The following is a 6,399-nucleotide window of genomic DNA, read 5'->3' as shown; positions in this document are numbered from 1 at the left end:
CTCCTGCCTGGCTCTGGCTGCCTACAGACCTCCCCTGAAGGCACCTAGATGTGCCCTCCTTACCAGAGCGTCCTCTCAGACGTACCCTGAAACCTTCAGCAGCCCATTTGGAGCCAACTCTTCTCCCCTGACAGGTGGGTAGACCCATGCCATTCTGTTTCAGCAGTCTGAAGATCTGGAGACTTTCCTCTTTAAAATACTGTCTGCTTATTATGTTTGGGAGCCTGTTAACGTAGTGTCTTGGCGTGTGGGTTGTAAGTGGTGGTGGTGCTGAGTGGGTGGTGCAGGACTCTGACCGGGCAGCTCACGGTTGACAGTGCTGGTGAACAAGAGAGCTTTGACAGAGGGGCAGCAGGAACTGGCAGGAGACAAGCAGGACTGACTGAATAGGCCAGGTAACCTCTTTTTGGTTTAGTGAGGTGCCGCTTTGTGGCGCTCTTGTTTTACACAGGCCGGTTCCGAGGTCTGGGTGGATTGGTTGCAGTCCTGTGAATGGGAACTGCACTGAGTGCGCCTTCCCAGAGGGAGTACCCTAAGAAACCACACAGTCAGAAGATGGACAGACCTGTGGTGCTAAAGAAAAACAAGGAAAATAGAAAGAGGGACTCTTCTCAGGCATGCTTTTCCTGGGAGGCTGAGGTAATGCAGAACAGTTTCAAGGGTGACGAGGAGGCTGGATATGTCTTCAGGGTACAGAGTGTAAGGGCATCACCTACAGTTTGCTACAGCGGTACTGATGAGCTGGAAGGAATAATTGGAATCCTAACGACCGCTCAGAAGCGTAACCATAACCTCCAGTCCCACGTAGAGCAATTGCCCAACAGTTGTCGTGGCCTATGAATTGGCAAAGATCTGGAAATCCAGCGGGATTCTTTCTTTCTCCTGAAGTAAGGAACCACGGACCTTTGTGTAGCAACTGTGAACAGTGAATCCAAACAGCAAACGTGGGAGCTGCTACTCTCTTGGCTGTGTATCTGCTTCCCTTGGTAGCATCGCTCGAGATCTGCAGCGGCTGTAGAGACTCTTCCATCGCTTCCCTTTCATAATCAACTAATACACTCACAGCCAGCATGTTTCCATCTGGAAATGAGTGCTTCCAGGAATGGCAGACACTGAACACCAGCGCTAGCCCCTGTGGCCACTGTGTCCCCCTCCCACATGTCTGGCTCATCAAGAAAAGCCCAGAGGGTTTAGTTTCAACTCTAAGTCCCACATGTTGGATGTAGCGTAATGAAGTCTGGGCTACCTGGTAGAATTATCCAGGACTTGTCGACACCAGACTTCTGCTGCTCCATATTATTCCTTCCTCTCTCGTTTCCAACTCTTTCACCAATAGAACTGTGAAGCTTCTCTCATGCCCTCGAACTGTGGTCCCCAACCTGTTGCTAGGACCCCAGGCTGCCTTTGTGTTTGTGCTTCAAGCAGCTGGGGAAGGTGCTGCCTTCTTACTGTACTGGCACCAGGAGACGCAAGCCCAGGATTTTAGTTGGTACCTTCCCCTCCCAGCTTTGCTTCCGTGAGAAATGGGATCCTCTGCTTTGTTTACCAGCTTCTGATTATGTTTACCTAGGGCAGTTCCATGCTGTCCCGTCAGTCCCTGGCCTTCTGTGGAGATGAACCCCTACCCTTCTCACCACTCCCCCAAGCCCCACACTCCAATTTGTTAGGTACTGGGGGAAAAATTTCTTTCTAATCCTTCTTTAACACAAGCAGCGATATGATCAAAAGTTCTTTCATGGGTCTATTAGAGGCTTATCTTTGTCCCTGTAAGGCCCAAGCCTTCCCTCAACCCAAAAGAAGGAATTTCAAAGGAGATAAAGCCTTGGACAGCACCAGAAATAGCATATTGATGTCGGAGGTGTGTCTGGAAAGGCCCACAGCAAGAATTCCTGAGTGTTACCTCTTTAAATACAGGTATTTACAGGCTGTCCCTCACGGAGCCACCGGATGCCAGGCGCTTTGCAGAGCGCCTGTGTGCCTGACCGCCTTGGAAAAAAACCCCACGTGGTAGTTTGAGAGCCGTTTGCGAGACGGACGTCTGCGATGAGGCAAGAATTCGTGTCCCTGCATCTGCACTTCCTGATCGGGCCTGACCCCAGCCGAGGACACCGCACCCCCCTGCCCGCGCGGTCTTCCCGCTCCATTAGTAAACTAGTTTGAAACGGAGTGGGAAGGAGGTACGGAGCCGAGGCAATGTTTAACTTGATTATGCTCATCAGCAGCAGTAATCTCTTCGCACAGAAGCATCCCCAGTGCGAGCGATGTGCTAGTTCCTAACGCTGCCGTGTCCGCCGGGGAGGAAGGGCGCCGGGTTGTCTGTACGCGCCGTTCGTAATAAACCCCGCAGGCAAGGGCCGACATCGGGCTGTTCAACTTGCAAAGGTTTTCGTGGGGCGGGACAGCTAACGTCTCTGCAGCTCCTCAGTGCCTCTCCTTCGGTTTCCTGGCTGATGGATCTAAAACTGCTGTGGATTTTTCCTTCCAGCAGACCTCAGGGTTACCCACGAGGCGGATTTCCAGGACTGGCACATCGCAATTCTGCAGGCAAAGCAAGAACTGCGAGGATGTTGCAGAAAACCCAAAAAACAGAACTCTGGAAGGGTTTGGCAAACCCTGACGTTTGCCAGTGGCAGCCTCCGTTCCTAGCAGTGCTGAAATGCAGCGCGGGGCATGGATTCACTGACGGGAGACGCGTCAACCTCCTGCAGTCGCCTTTTCTAGCCTGCAGAACAGCAGCATCCCGCTCTGCGGCTCAACTGCGAGGATGTTGCAGAAAACCCAAAAAACAGAACTCTGGAAGGGTTTGGCAAACCCTGACGTTTGCCAGTGGCAGCCTCCGTTCCTAGCAGTGCTGAAATGCAGCGCGGGGCATGGATTCACTGACGGGAGACGCGTCAACCTCCTGCAGTCGCCTTTTCTAGCCTGCAGAACAGCAGCATCCCGCTCTGCGGCTCTCAACACCGCTGCACGTCGTGCTCTGCAGTTCGGGCTCCTGTCCAAAGGCCCATGGTAGGAGGGCCCCCCGGAGCCGTTCTGCTGCTCTCAACACCGCTGCACACCGTGCTCTGCAGTTCGGGCTCCTGTCCAAAGGCCCATGGTAGGAGTTCTCGCCCGTACCCGCAGCTGGATGCCTCGGGTCTGCCAGTGCCTGGCGGGATGCTGGAGCAGCGCTGGCAGGGGGCGAGTTCCTGGCACTGGAGGAGTGAGGCCGATGGCAGCTGAGCCAGTCTTATGTGTAAAATGGACCTGAAAGGTGCCTGGTCCTGGCCTGAAAAAAAAGATTTAGACAGGGAAAGGGAGCTGTTCAGCCCCTTTTGTGGCTACAGGCACTGCCAGCAGCCTCCTTGACTGGGAGACCGCTCTGAAGTGGCTGGGCTCAAAGTGTACCTTGGCCATGGCTCAAGCGCACAGGGGTCATCTTCAGACCTGGCATCTCTGTGCACATCCAGACGACCCCAAGGCCTCTTAGCTCCTGCCTCCACAACAGGCCACAGACACCTTTTCCCAGTGGCCTTTGTCTATATTTGGTTCCCGTGACTTAGAAGTGTTTTAAACGGCAACCCCTCAGAAAAGGTCACCTGCATCGGGGGAGGTTGAGCGTGGAGGTAAGCGAAGAGCGACGGGGCTGTTTCACCCTCTCACGCACGCGCAGAGGGAGGGTCGTGTTCCCGGGGGACAAGGCTGCAGCAGGCTGGGGACCTGCATGGCTCATTGGGACTCTGCCAAGGCCACTCTTGGAACTGGGGAGTGTGCTGGGCCAGTTGGGGTGAGCACCAGGATACAAGTGATGGGATGCCCAAAGACCTGCAAGGGACACTGGGAATAAAAGGCAGCTCTGCCAGCTACTGAGCCCAGTCCTACTGGTGTGGGAACCCCTTCCCTGTGCTATCAAATCCAAGCTGGAGCCTCACACAAGAAAACACCACTCCTAGGGAAAAGAGCCCTGTGTGGAAGGAGTGTTCCATTTCCAAAACCAAACTGCAGCCTCAGTGTTATTCCCTCCCCGTGTCAAGTCGGCATGTGAGCCGATGAAAATCCCCGGGCTCACATCCTTCCCAGAAACGGCAGTCAAAACCCAAGCAGCTATTCACCCAAAGTACCAATTTTATAGTTCTGTGTGTGTCTATAATCTATTTACCAGCATTCCTACTTCAGTATGTGCCTGTTAATAAGATTAGTAATTAAAAAGCTTGATAGGAATTGGCAAGCCTCCACCTTTCCCTCCCCTCCAAGCCGGGCTGGTGTGGAGTCTGGGGCAGGGCTGGCAGAGTACCTGAAGGAGTGAGGGCAGGGAAGCTCTGCCGGAACCTCTGCCTGTGAGTAGGCGATGGAGAAATCCCGGCCGCTATGGGACAATCCCCTGCAGTTTGTTTTCGCCTGCATTTCCTATGCCGTGGGGCTGGGAAACGTCTGGAGGTTTCCATACCTATGCCAGATGTACGGAGGAGGTAAGTGTGGTTTGTGTTTCTTGCTTCCCTCGAGGAGGAGCGTGGCAAGCTTTAAATCCAAAAGCGTGTTGTCCACCCGACAGGGTCCAGGGCAGAGCGGGGGGGTCGGGCTTTTTGCTGGGGTGCAACCTCTGCTGCTCTGTTGCACGTATTCCGTAGCACGAGGCTTTTACCTGAGCGCTGCCCCGGTGCAGTGGCACTCCTTTCCTCCGAGTGCCGTGAAACCGTGGGAAGGCCCGTGTTGCCTAAAAGGATGGAGGTAGAGTGAGAGCCGTAGGTCTGCACGGTGTTAATTGGTTACTTTCTTGCCCCATTGAACCACTCCGAAGGCATCGGAAACACGTTCAGTTCCTTGTGGGTTCACATATGGGACTTGGGACACACGGAGAAGGGGCCATGCTTACGCTGATTTAGGGAACAGTTGTATCTTTTCGAGTTTCTGTCATTAATACCTTTTATACAAAGCCTTAATGCTTTCGGTGGTGGTAACTTGGCTGCAAATCTGCCTTGAAGGTGACTGAAACTCCATCATCAGGAGTTCTGCAGCTAAAGCCTCCCGGGAAGCTTTGAAAACAGGGAATAAAATGCTTTGGGCTTAAAAAAAAAGAGGGTTCTTTGAAAGCTGATCCTTCTCCTAGGTCCTAACTGAAGAAAGATGAGGTCTGCGTCCTATACCAGCCACAGATGTTCTTCCATAGAAATCAAAATTCAGCTAATTATGTTAATTAAAAACCCAAACTAATCATCCCTTCTGTTTTACAGCTACCGCTGGTTAATGACTGTGTTTTGCAGGATCCTTATAAGGACCCTCTCTTTATAAGACATCCCAGTTTTATACTGATTCTTGCACTCCCAGTGTTGGACCCATCCCAGTCGTGTGTTAAGTGGCACAATGAGCATCATTTGCTCCTGGTCTGCCTTGTCTTCCTTTCAGGAAAAGAAACACACTGGGATGCTTAAGTGCTTTTTTTTTTTTGCTTGTTTTGTGCTTGTTTTGTTGGCTTGTAGCTTATTTATAAAGGCACATGTGGTGGTAGGAGTTGATTTATGCTGGGTCTTGAAAAGCCAGCTCAGGGCTGGAAGTGCATCAGGGCTGCTCCGCGGGATCAGGTGGGAAAGACCCGGGTGATTCCGCAGGTGAAGTTAGAGCAGAAGCTAGATGCTCCGGTGGCTGAAGCTGCCTTAGACGGTTCAGAAGCGTCAGATGTGCTGTAATTCTGGGCGTATTCCTCTACACGGATGCCTTTGAGAGTAAAGGCTCCACGACTGACTCTGAACTCTAGCACAGAGCTCGACATTCGGGTGTTTCGGTGCGCAATTAAACCGCACGCGATCCGATCGCGGGCAGCCCAGCCCGGCGGGCGTCCCGACGGACAGCAAAACTCAGACACCTCGGGGATCGGTGTGCTTAAGCCTCTTCTTACCAGCCACCGGTAGTGTAGTAGAGGGTGAAAATTCTCTGACATGTAACCAAAACTGGAACACTTGATTAACCTGAAAAAAAAAATTACATCAACCCAAAAAAAGATTAAATGAACCCAAGTATTTTTCAGAAAAGCACGTTTTTATAGGAATAGTTTCGCCACTATTTTTGTCCTCCCTCAGATTTCCCAGGGGAGAGGCAGCTCACCCTGCTGTGAACCGAGAACTCCTGCCAGCAGGCTCTGCTTTCCCTGTTTTTCACCGCCCTCTTAAAAAGGATTCGGTGGCTTTCCAGGGGTCTGCAAGGCCCACGCAGGCAAAACATTGTTTCAGGAACTGAAAAGCTGGATCTGCCAGGCACTGGGCTTAAGGGGCAGGATGCCAGCAACTCCTTGTTCGGCATCTTCCTTGTAGAAAAGCGCAGAGCCCGTCCCTGTCCTGCCCAGCAGAGCAATAGGGCCCTTATCGCTGATGGCACCCGTAAACGGGGTATTTGCAACTTTACAACCTCCCGCTCTTCTGCTCGTCA

This window comes from Eurypyga helias, unplaced genomic scaffold (assembly GCF_000690775.1).
Source record: "Eurypyga helias isolate BGI_N326 unplaced genomic scaffold, ASM69077v1 scaffold1075, whole genome shotgun sequence".
Lineage (NCBI taxonomy): Eukaryota > Metazoa > Chordata > Aves > Eurypygiformes > Eurypygidae > Eurypyga > Eurypyga helias.
The sequence above is the reverse complement of the archived record's forward strand: the minus strand, read 5'-3'. Positions refer to the sequence as shown.